The sequence below is a fragment of the Lissotriton vulgaris genome, chromosome 1_1, assembly GCF_964263255.1.
Source record: "Lissotriton vulgaris chromosome 1_1, aLisVul1.2, whole genome shotgun sequence".
NCBI classification, from domain to species: domain Eukaryota; kingdom Metazoa; phylum Chordata; class Amphibia; order Caudata; family Salamandridae; genus Lissotriton; species Lissotriton vulgaris.
Window position 1 is genome coordinate 22014250 of NC_141685.1, and position 12096 is coordinate 22026345.

A 12096-nucleotide genomic window follows, 5' to 3' on the forward strand; every position below is an offset into this window, starting at 1 on the left:
CAAGCACGAGGTGCTCCTCATATACATATGCTGCTATGGATCAAAGATGCACCCAAATTTGGAACAGATCTGGATGACTTAGTGATGAATTTCATAGAACAGTATTCTACATGTGCTGTTCCAAAGACAAAGGAAGACAAAAGTCTAAGAGAACAAGTTTTACGGTTTCAAAGCCATCGTTGTGGAAAGTACTGTCGTCGTAAATTCAGAAACAAGAACAAGTACTATACAAAATATCGTTTTGGATTTCCACGATCAGTGATATCAAAAGGAAGAGTGAACAATTTGATGTTTTTGCTGCGACATAATGTGACGAGGAAATCACCCAAAAATACATACAATTTGAAAAGAAACGAAGAGTCCAAGAACATCAATGACTACAACCCAGTGATTTTGTCCATGTGGAATGCTAACATGGATATACAGTTTGTGGCTGACAACTGTATGGCTGTGGCTCGGTATGTGACGTCTTACATCACAAAAAAAGAAAAGACAGAACTCAAGGATATGTGGGAGGACATTTCCCATGAAAAGAGCCTCAGTAAGAAGTTGTACAGTTTCAGTCTGAAGATGTTGTCGCATCGAGAAATCGGAGCTTAAGAATATTCTGACCGGTTATCTTCAGCAAGTCTCTATGCCAAATCTAGGAGTATCATTTGGGCAAGTCTTGGTCTTGCTGCAACGCATAATCGAGTTTTCAAACCTGTACGGGAAATTGAGTATTTGGCAGAGAAGGAGCCAAGCAGTACAGATATTTTGAAGACCAACATGTTGGATACATATTATCCAAATAGAAGCAGTCACCTGGAGAATGTTTGTCTGTATGAGGTTCTACAAAATTACATTATCAAGAGGAACATCACAGAAGATATTGATAAAGGAGTGTATGCTGTAATTGGAAGTGAGGGATGTCTGGTCAAGCAAAAAAAATGTCTATTGGTAAATCATCGAAAATTGGATTGCGAATCTCCAGAAAGAAAAGAGTTTTTCTATTTAGCTCTTTCGCAACTTTTCAAGCCTTGGCGTACAGAAGAGGAACTGCTTGGAGATTTCCTCTGTTACGAAGACTCTTTCAATGCAGCCAAGGAGTCCACAGAATGTCCTGTTTTTCCAAAATATCTAGAAATGTTGATTGCAGAAATCGAGCAGGAAGCAACAATTGCAGCCGAGATTGCTAGAGACAGTTCTCAGGACAGTCAGAGTTCTGTTTCATTGATTCAGGATCCACTAGGAGGACCAGTTATCGAAAATGAAGCTGCCACTGCCATGATTGAAGTGGAAAGAGCCATGGCACATGCTCAGGAGGATGTGGTTAACTTAAAAGATTTGGAAAGACAACTCAACGTTGAGCAGAGGAAAATATATGACGAAGTTACCAGCCAAATTCATCATGGATTAAGTCATGAGAAGAAAGAGTGCTCATGTATGTCGTTGAAGCCTGTCCGACTGTACGTGAGTGGAGAAGCAGGAACTGGAAAAAGTTTCCTCATTAAAGCAATTTCATGTTATCTGCAGAAAAGGACTGAGTCATCACTGTCTTGTGTTGTCACCGCTCCAACTGGACTGGCAGCACATAATATTAAAGGTATTACTTTGCATCGGCTACTAATGTTGCCTGTGGAGCATGATAACAAATTACAATACCACAAGTTATCGGGAGATGCTTGTTGTGAAGTATCTAGAGTCATAAAGAAGATGAAACTTCTTATCATTGACGAAGTAAGCATGGTTTCCAATGTCATGCTTGCCTTTGTGCATTTGAGAATGCAGGAAGTTCTTAAAACAGAGTATGATGTGTTATTTGGTGGCAAACACATCATTGTTCTCGGTGATCTTCTGCAGCTGACACCAGTGAAAGGACAACCAGTGTTTAAACTGCTTACGCATGAAGATACCAGGAAGTGCCTAGGGAGCATTGGCAAAGTTAACATATGGTTAAACTTCAATTGTGCTGAGCTGTGTGAAAATATGCGTCAGGCGAAGGATGAAGATTACAAGAATATTCTACAAGATGTTAGAATTGGGAAAGTGACTGAGCGTGGGAAAGAAGCTCTATATGCACGATTACTGTCAAATTTGTATCCAGAAGAAGACGTTCTGCCAGAGAATATTTTTCATAAAATTACTGAGAAGAAATCGGGAATATGTTTGATGCCAACTCTTGCAGAATGTTCCATCTTCAACAACAAAATGTTGAATTTAGAAAACCAAGAGATTGTGAAACTGGAAGCTATTGACAGAATAGAGCATATGGGTGCAACAATTGTTTTGTCTGAGAATTTGAAATCTAAATTGGATTCATTAGAGAAGACTATATCTAAAACTGCTGGTTTTGAAAAGACTCTGAATGTGTGCTTAAATTGCCGTATTATTTTGAGAAGGAATTTATATGTTGAAAGAGGTCTGGTAAATGGATCAATGGGTAATGTTGTTGATTTTGAGAAATACAGAAATAGAGATGGAATTGAATTTTTAAAAATTAAATTTGATGGCATTGAGGAAGTACATCTAATTGGTCGTTGCACAGCTAGGTTTTTGCTTGTAAATGACTTATATGTTCGCCATAAGCAATTTCCTGTTTGCTTGGCATATGCTGTGACAATCCATAAATCACAAGGTTTAAGTGTAGACAGTGCTTTGGTGAATATTGGCAGTTCTGTGTTCAAAGAGGGTATGGCTTATGTAGCATTGTCACGAGTCAGAACTTTATCGGGTTTGTACTTGATTGAGTGTGATGTCACAAACATTTGTGCGGATCTAGATTGTGTTAAGGAATACAATAGGTTAAAAAGAGAGTATGCGCCACATTTGCCTTAATATCCTTTGTTTGAGAAACACGTGGTAGGCCGGAAACGAAGAAATATCACTAATAGTAGGGAGGTTGTAGCAAAAAGACCAAAAGTCGATGAACCCAAAATTGTAAGCAGAAAGAAAATGAATTCTGTTGAAGATGTTGTTGGTTTTCGATTTGAAAATAGTTCTGGTGTCAACTGCTATGCTAATGTAGTGGTTAATGTTATCTTTTCTCTAGAAACTTTAAAAGAACAAATTGTGATCAATTCGGATCAAAGTTTTTGCTGTTTGTTGAATTCTGTGTTAGAGAAATGTAGCACTGATAGAAAAAGAGTAGAAAGTGTGTCTGAAATTCGAAATCTGTTAGACAAATGTTCAGGTCAAACACAATTCTCTCAAAATATTCAGCAAGATTGTCAGGAGTTTTTAATGTATATGCTTAATGTATTGCAAGATGAAGGTGTAGATGTAGATCATCTGTTTGGCCTTTCTTATCAATGGCAGCATGACTGCGAGAATTGTACGTTATCAAGTACTACTAGTGTAGACTCAGAAGATTTATATATTTAACTTTGCTACACAGTAAATCAGTATTGTTTAATAAGCTAGTAAAAGCAGCTGATCAAAACATGGAGTGTAGCCAATGTAAGTCTGCAATGCTGTCCACATTATTTATACGAAGATATGGCCAGTATGTAATTTTAATGTTCCAACGATGTAGGCCTGATGGAACAAAATTGACAACTTTAATTAAAACTTTTCTGGCTTCTCAGTTGTCAATATCAGGAAGGACTTTTCTAACTGAAGCAATTATATATCATGAGGGTCCTTCAACAACTTCAGGACATTACACAACTTATTTGAAGTCTGGAAACGGCTGGTCATTCAGCAATGATTCTGTTTTAACTTTCAAAAAATGATTGCCTTTTCACCTTACAAATTCTTACCTGGTGTTCTTACAACCAAAATTTTAGGGAAGGTATCTCGGGATTTGTTCTGAGGAATTTCAAGAGGTTCTAATGGCTCCTACACTATAAAGCCTTGTGGATAAGTGTAGCACAGAGCGAAAATTGTTTGTTTAATAAGCTAATTCAAGCAGCAGATCAAAACAAGGAGTAGAGGTAATGTAAGTCTGCAATGCTGTTGACATTATTTATAGAAACCTATGGGTGAAATGTTATTTTACAATTCCAACTATATAAACCGGATGTAAATAAATTGTCAAGTCTAATTAAAAATGTTTTGACTACACAGTCGTCGATTTCAGGAAGAACATTTGTAACTGCAGCTAATATATGATATGATGGTCCTTTGACAACATCAGGATATTACACAGCTTATTTGAAATGTAAAAAAGGCTGGTCTTTCGGCAATGATTACCATTTGACTAAGAAGCAATGTTGCCTTTTGACTTGTTTTCAGAAGTGAGAATTTAGGGTAGGTAACTGGACTATAATGATTCTAGGTGTTGCTGTAATTTAGTGTGCTTTTTTAAATTGCTTTGTATGTCTCCTTTTTGTTAAAACGATGGAGCTTATCTTTCAGAAAGTGGCGGGCAGAAAATAATAACAGCACAACAGAGGATAAGCTGTTCATAGGACATCCTTTTACGTCATAGAAAGTAAGTTACTTTTGAGGAGTTCTGATTTCTGATTGGTTATATTATGTGGGTTTTTTAAACACAATCATTTTGATTGTGTTTTTTTTCCCCGCTGTTATATGATGAATACCTTCAACTCACTGTTTTTAGTGAAATTTGATATATTCTGAGAACAGCAAAAATAAACCATTTAATATGTATAATTAATTCTGTACTTTGAATTGTGATTTTTAATATATACTCATCTTGTCTCATGCTCACTCATCTTTTACAACCTTCTATCAATTTTTAAATTTTTGTTCTTTCATTCACAGATTGAAAGTATAAAAATAACAAGTGACTAAGTTAACGACAATTATAAGGTAAGTGTTTAGTACTCATTCCGTTACATCTCTTTCACATTTAACTTTTATTAGTTCCACTGCTTCATTTCTTTAACCCTCAGTTTCCTGCCTTTGCTACTTCCCTCATTCCTTTTCTATTACTTACTTATTCTACTCCTTCCACTCCTTTTCTCAGTCCCTCTGTTCTCACAGTTCCTCACTCCTTTTCACTCAGTCCGTTTCTCTAACACAAACTGTCACTGTCTCTTCACTCTTTTACAAATTGTTCTTTATGCTTTCTCTCTGTAGTTCATGCACAGTATCTTATGTTCATTTCTTTGCTGTTTCAATTATTCTTTTTCTATCACTTCTTCTTTTCTTCTTTCTGTTTTTCTCTCTGTCATTTCACATGTTTTTATTTTATTCACTATGATACACCTTGTTTTAATCCTATTTACTAACACTCTCTTTTTTTTACACCTTCTCTCAGGGTTGTTGTTTTAGTCTGGTTCTATCCCTACTTCTTATTCCACATCCTTTACTCTGTTTCTTCTTAATTTGAAAAATTCATTCACATTCTCCAAGTAACTCTTGTTTATTATTCTTCTACACTCTTTTTTTCTTTCACTTCCTTTTCTATTTTCTTTTTCTCAATTTTTCCCGCTTACAACTTTTTTTTGTATAATTATCTATTATACAGTGTCTCTGTTTTACTCCCTCTAGCTGTCTTTCTTTTAACATTATTCTCTCTGTCTCCTTGCCTTATATACACTATTTTTTTTTCATTTTTTTTTTGGTTCGCTTCCAGTTCGCGTACCGGGGCACGAACCAAGAAGCGAATCAAAAAAAAAAGATAATGCAAGTGTGCTAAACATTTTAGCAATTTTTTATAAATGGGAGGTAGTTCTGAAAAGAGCTTTTTTTATTGTTTTATATTTTTTTAATAATTTTTCTGAACATTTTTTACTTTTTTAGTATTTTTTGAACAATTTTAATTTTTTTTTGTTTTTTTTCAGGGGAACAACAAAAAACAGGCATTAGAAACGGCTCAACAGGAGCAAAAAAAAACCACTTTTTGGGGCGTTTGGAGCACTTGTGATTTTCAAATGCTCTGTTCATTAAGTTTATGCTCATTTCGCCGTAAGAAAGCAAATCCCCACAATAAATACACACCAGCTTGATGTGTTGAAAATTAGTTTGGATAGTGGGGACCGTATCCCTCGCCTCTGATCCCGAAAGACTTTCATGCGTTATGGTGGTGGCCACAGGAGTTGGTGGATTTTCACATAGGTTACGCACCTCTGCCACACTGTAATTTATTGGATGCCACCTTTGCATGTGGCGATGCATAGTATAGTTCCCAAAGTTATACTTACTTTGACATGTAGCACTGAGATATCCATTCACTCACCAATACACTCATGCAGTCAGTCAACCGCCCATACAGCTGTTTCCACATGCACTTTTGAACCCATACATTTAGTGAATCAACTGCTCACACATCTATGCACAGAGTCATACACCTCCCAGCCACCCACACACATACTCAGTCTCCCATACAAATACTTGGGCAACCATTCAATAACCCATATAGTTACTCATATAGCTACTGATTTAAACATGCAGCAGTTTACAGAACAACATATATAATGATGCACAAATTAAGACAGTTTTGTCACTAACCCATGCACTCAGTGAGACACATTTAATCATTCTCTCATACAGTCAGTCATGCACCTACTAAATCCTTCATCCAGACACTTATACATCCACTCATTCTTCAATATGTAAGACATATTTTAACTTTACAGAAACATACAGTCACTGGGTGTTGTTATCAGTGATGTCATCAGTGATGTCATTTGAGATGTCATCAGTGATGTCATCAGTGATGTCACTGACCATGTCATGAATGATGTAATATGTGACATCATTAGCAGTGGATTGCGGGTGCGCGATATATAGTTAGTGCAACTAACTATATATGGAATTTCAATGGTTTTGTGCGAGTAAAATAAGGTTTTGTAAATGCTAATCCCTAACTATATATGGTCTATAACCTATGGTTTTTTCAGTGAATTTACAAGGTTTTGTAAATGTAAATTCCTAACTATATATGGTCTATAACCTATGTTTTTTTCAGTGAATTTAATTGGTTTTTTAAAAGCTAATATCTATAGCTGTAAAATATATTCTTTATTACGTGACGTATCACGTAGCCCGTGAGACGCCTCATGAAGCATCGCATAACCGTGACGTATCGTCTCTGCAGAGCAAACAAAACCCGTAACGTAAGCGCGCCAGAGCACGCTTAAAGATATATATATATTTTTTTAACCTTAATTAGACAAAATCCACATGTGCACATATCACAAACGTTCCAAAAACACAATATGTCGGACTCCCGTTACGCTGCCGGTTAGCTGCCCGCTTAACGTACCGGAAAGCACCTCTACCGCGAAAAATCGCAATATTTTTTTCTTTTGCCCCGCGGGGAACTTTAATAGCCCCCTCATCAATCCTAGGGGTTCAGGAGGGGTCTACCTTACCCCTTTCCTTCATTTACACCTTTTTTTTTCCACCTCTTGTCTCTCGATCCCACCGAGAGACAAGATGGCGGCCGCTCCAGACTGTTTACAATGTTACCAGCCAATCAGCTTCTCCTCAGACTCCTGTTACGCTGCCGGTTAGCTGCCCAGTTAGCTGCCCGGTTCGCGTACCGGGACGGGCCTCTACGGCGAAAAATCGCATTTTTTTTTTGCCCCGCGTGGCTCTATAATATCCCCCTCATCAGTCCTAGGGGGTCAGAAGGGGTCTACCTTGCCCCCTTTCCTTCATTTCCCCCTTTGTTTTGGCCTCCTCTTGTCTCTCGATCCTACCGAGAGACAAGATGGCGGCCGCACCGGACTGTTTACAATGTTGACAGCCAATCAGCTAATCCTCAGACTCCCGTTACACTGCCGGTTAGCTGCCCGGTTAGCTGCCCGGTTAGCTGCCCGGTTCGCGTACCGGGACGCGTCTCTACGGCGAAAAAAACGGATTTTCTTTTTTTTTTGCCCCGCGTGGCTCTATAATATCCCCCTCATCAATCCTAGGAGGTCAGAAGGGGTCTACCTTGCCCCCTTTCCTTCATTTCCCCCTTTGTTTTGGCCTCCTCTTGTCTCTCGATCCTACCGAGAGACAAGATGGCGGCCGCTCCGGACTGTTTAGAATGTTGACAGACACCGGAGAGCCAATCAGCTTCGCTTCGCAAAGTTCCGTTACGTGAAAAGTACACGAACCGGAGCGCTGCCCGGAGCGCTGTCACAGATATATATCTTATTTTGAACGTTAATTTCTCCAAATCCACTGGAGCACATATATTGAGACCTAGCAAAGGCACATCGGGCTAACAGTCCCTACAATTTTGCCAAGTTTCGTGCAAATCCATTCAGCCGTTCGAGCTAAAAGTGAGGCCAACCGCCCTATGGAAAAATGAATGGGAAAAACGCGTTTTGGGACCCCCCTTTTTTCTCGGCCCCCCCTAGATGAACCCCCCCAAATTTTCAGGGGCTGCTCAGAAACAAAATGTGCCATTTTCCTGAAAATTTCAGCCAATTCCGTCCACAAACGCCAAAGTAATTAGACATAGAATTTTCAAAAATCCCATAGAGAAAAAATCCTAACTATATATACCTACTGGCTATATATATATATATATATATATATATATATATATATATATATATATATATATATATATATATATATATATATATATATATATATATATATATATATATATATATATATATATATATATATGTATATGTATATGTATATCTATATATACATATACATATACATATATATATATATATATATATATATATATATATATATATATATATATATATATATATATATATATATATATATATATATATATTCACTGAAAAAACCATAGGTTTCACACCAGTTATAGCTAGGAATTTTCATTTAAAAACCTAATAAATTCACTGAAAAAACCATAGGTTTCACACCAGTTATAGTTAGCTGGAAATTTTACTGACATAAAACCATTGAAATTCCCACGTTATAGTTTGTTGGACTCACTATAACTTGCGCGTGCAATGCACTGCTGATGACCTCACATATTACATCACTCATGACATGGTCAGTGACATCACTCATGACATCTATGGTTTTTTCAGTGAATTTCAAAGGTTTTTTTAATGCTAATTCCTAACTATAAATCTCCGTTTATAAGTAAGACTGTTAGCGCAATAGTTGTTCTTTAGAACACTCTGGGACATTCTGTCATTGGGCTATATTTGGGCTACATCTGGCTAATATTTTGGCTACATTTGTTTTTTTTGTCTCTGGTGGCCATCTTTGGGCTACATTTGGCTACATTGGGCTACATTTGGGCTCTAACATATATATAACCCAATGTAGCCCAATATATATTTTTTCAAAGTTAACTTTCGTTAAAACCACTTGAGCATATATCTTGAGACATAGCAAAGGCACATCGGGCTACCAGTCCCTACAATTTTTTCCTAATTTTTTTTAATATATATATATATTTTTTTGCCTTGGTGCGCTCCCGGTGCGTGCCCCGGAGAGCGCACCGGAAAGCGTAATTATATGAAGTGCCCCGGGGCGCGCACCGGGTAGCGTCCCGTAAGCGCCATTATCGTGAACGAAAACATGATCGTTACGTATCGCGTAGCCGCGTCTGCGTGAAACGCACGGCGTAAGTGCACCCGGAAGCACTCGTGCAAATACGATCACGCATCGTAAACTTCCGACGCGCTTATGCTACGCGACCCGGAGCGCGCCCCCGGGCGGGGCGTGTAGCGTAAGCGCGTCGGGTCATGTGACCTGAAAATAACACTTTTCATTGGTTAATAACAGTTTTGGTTTCATAATAATGAAGCCACTGGTCATGTGACCTGAAAATAACACTTTTCATTGGTTCAAAACATTTGTTTTTCCTTCTGATGAAAGACCCCACCTTTTTTCCTTCTTCTGACTTTGTCCTTTGACTGAGGAAGACCTGCTTGTACCTCTCTGTACCATTTTGATCTTTATAATGGCTTCACTAGCAGCAGCAGCTGGTGCATCTGCACCACCACCACCGCCACAACAACCAAGAGGACCACCACAAGATTTCATTGGTGGTCAACAAGAGGAGGAAGAGGAGGAGGAGGAGGAAGAAGGGAGGAGAACATTTCTACAAGAACAAAGTACCCCATACCAGCCCAGACCACACATTATTTGGGAGTTTTTTTTGGTTCCACAGGGGAAGAAAAAGGTACATGCAGCCAAGGTGACTTGCCTGATCTGTGACATGGAACTTTCGAGGGGGAACCCTAATAAAAAATATTCCTTTGGAAATCACACGATGATCCGCCACATGCAGCCCAAGCATCCTATAAACTATTCTGCTGCAGAGATGAGGGAACTGGCCAGTAACCCTCCCCAATCAACAAGAACCAGCTCAAATAGGAAGCAACCCACTGCGTCTGCACCAGAGGAAAGTGAGACGATGCCGTGCATTCAGCCCCGATTTGCAGATTTCAGAATCACATGTAAATATTGTGGGAAGACCATTTCCTACGGAGAACAGAGCGTAAAGCTCATCGTCCTTGCTGGGGACAACCACAAATGCCCCAATCAACCCTAATTATTTATTTTCTTTTTTTTTCGCTCCAGTTGAGCCATTTTCAATTGCCTGTTTTTTCGTTTCTCCCCTCAAAAAATACAAAAACAATATAAAAGTGTTCTGAAAACCCAAAAAAAGTACAAAATGGTTCAAAAAACATTTAAAAAATTAAAAACATTAAAAAAAATATAAAATAACAAAAGGAAGAAAAGAACAGTTCTTTTTAGAACTACCTCCAATTTCAAAAAAAGGCTACACTTTTTAAAAACTCTATTATTCATTTTTCCCCATGGTACGCTCCCTGGTCCGCTTCCCGGTGCTCATAACGGGCGCTCCCCCCGCGCAAATCAAAAAAAAATTGTTTTGGGCCCCGCTGGGCCCTTTTATGGCCCCCACATCAAACCTAGGGGGTCAGGGGGGTCTATCCCTGCCCCCTTATGGTCATTTCCCTTTTTTTTTCCACCTCTTGTGTCTCTATCCTACCGAGACACAAGATGGCGGCCGCTCCGCACTGTTTTCGAATGTTTACAGACACCCGAGAGCCAATCAGCTTTCTGTGCGCAAGTCGCGTATATTTTTTTTTAACCTAAATTACTCAAAATCCACTGTAACACATATCTTGAGACATAGCAAAGGCACATCGGGCTACCAGTCCCTACAATTTTGCCAAGTTTGGTGGAAATCCATTCAGCCGTTCGCGCTAAAAGTGAGGTCGACCGCCCTATGGAAATTAACATGTTTTGGGACCCCCCTTTTATCTCTGCCCCCGCTAGAAGCATCCCCCCAAAGTTTCAGGGAAGGACCGGAGCTCGACGAGGCCATTTTGAGGAAATTTTCAGGCAGATTCGTCAACTGGTGCCAAAGTGATTCCAAATGGAATTTTGAGATTTAACATTATTATTATTATTATTATTATTATTATTGCATTTATTGAGCGCACAGCTACCCGGAGGTTTCCCGGCGCTTGCCTTGGGAACCCGTCCTGGCCTTTCCCTGTGAGATAGCCCCTACAGGGCATCCCCAAGGTGAAAGCCAGGCATCCCGCCGCAGGGGGGCCGTTGTGGAGATTAAGCAAGCTTAATGCCCAGAGTTGCAGAGTGAGAACCCATGATTAGAGCAGGCACCGAAGCGAGAATTATCGAGTCCGTGGACATTTGAGCTCAAGACCCTGCCGCGTTGGGAATTGAACCCTGGTCCCGGGTCTGACCTCAGCTTCCGGGTCTGCCTGCTCTACACCGTGAGCCACACTTCTCCACATTGAAAAAAATCCTAACTATAACTACCTACTGGTGACCGCACATAGGTTATATATATATATATATATATATAATATGCTATTTATATTATAAAATAAATGCCATATATATATGTTTATATATAACAGAAAAAAAATATTTAAGGGAAGGGAGGTAAGGGTTATATGGGATTGGAAAGTGTACGAATACTCAACTATTTATTTTATTCCTGAGTATTTTTTTTAATTATTTGAGACACCTAAAAATGATGTATTATGTATTTAAAAATGTAAGACAAATGAATATAGGGACAGGATGTGAGGGATAGATGGGGGTATAGGATTTGGAAGTTTAATAATGCTCAGGAATGAACTTCAGTGCCTGAGTATTAATACAAAAAATATATACAAAATAATTCAATGAAAAAGCAATCTGAGAAAAATGTTTTTAGGACAGGATGCCAGGGAAATAGGGGTATAGGGTGGGAACATGTAT